This window comes from Lithobates pipiens, unplaced genomic scaffold (assembly GCF_037356315.1).
Source record: "Lithobates pipiens isolate NorthernLeopardFrog02 unplaced genomic scaffold, aLitPip1_a1.2 Scaffold_13, whole genome shotgun sequence".
Taxonomy (NCBI): Eukaryota; Metazoa; Chordata; class Amphibia; order Anura; family Ranidae; genus Lithobates; species Lithobates pipiens.
This window is the reverse complement of record NW_027507718.1, coordinates 308,733,539-308,734,741: the sequence shown is the minus strand read 5'-3', so window position 1 is coordinate 308,734,741 and position 1,203 is coordinate 308,733,539.

The following is a 1,203-nucleotide window of genomic DNA, read 5'->3' as shown; positions in this document are numbered from 1 at the left end:
GAAGTCCTGTTTGCAGTTTGGTAAAAACCATGTGGGGGACACAGCAAACATGTAGAAGGTGCTCTAGTCGGATGAGACCAAAATGTAACTTTTTGACCTAAAAGCAAAATGCTATATGGTGAAAAATGAACACTGCACATCACCCTGAACGCACTATCCCCACAGTGAAACATGGTGGTGGCAGAATCATGTTGCGAGGGTGCTTTTTTTCAGCAGTTAGAGGGAAGCTGGTCAGTTGATGGGAAGATGGATGGAGCCAAATACAGGGCAATCGTAGAAGAAAACTTGTTATGCCACGACCAGACTTTGACGGACTTGTTGAGACGGACAATCTGACGGACTTTGCAGCTGAGGTCCGCCGGACTTTAAAACGAACAGACTTGGCCACACACCACCACTCCAAAAGTCCAACGGATTCGAACGGGGTGACGTAGAATAAGGAAGTTCATAGCCAGTAGCCAATAGCTGCCCTAGTGTCAGTTTTAGCCCGTAGACTAGCACACAGACGACCGGATTTTTCGACCGGACTCGAGTCCGTCTGAAAGATTTGAAGCAAATTTTATTTCTAGGTCAAGTCCGTCAAAGTCTGGTTCTGTGTACGCGGCATTAGAGTCTGCAAAAGACTTGAGACTGGCACGGAGGTTCACCTTCCAGCAGGACAACGACCTGGAACATACAGCCAGAGCTACAGTGGAATGGTTTAGATCAAAGCATATTGATGAGTTAGAATGGCCAAGTCAAAGTTCAGCTCTAAATCCAATTGAGAATCTGTGGCAAGACTTGAAAATTGCTGTTCACAGAAGCTATCCATCCAATCTGCCAGCAAAAGGTGGTTCTACAAAGTATTGACTCGGGGGGTTGTGAACAAATGCATGCCACACCATTTATCATTTCCTTCACTTCCCAATTACATATCAATTTGTGTTGGGCTATCACATAAAATCCCAATAAAATACTTATTTTATGTTTATTTTGTGTTTATATTTATGTTTTTGGTTGTAACTTAACAAAATGTGGAAAATTTTAAGAGGTATGAATACTTTTTCAAGGCACTGTATGAGCTGCATGATCAAGTTGCCAGAAAGAATCCTTTACTGCATCAATGGCACAAACAACATTTCTTCTATAAATTGTGGTTGCAACCTTTCTTAGTCTACCTGACCTTGGCTTGGTATCAAGAGACGCCCAAACTTTCCACTTTCC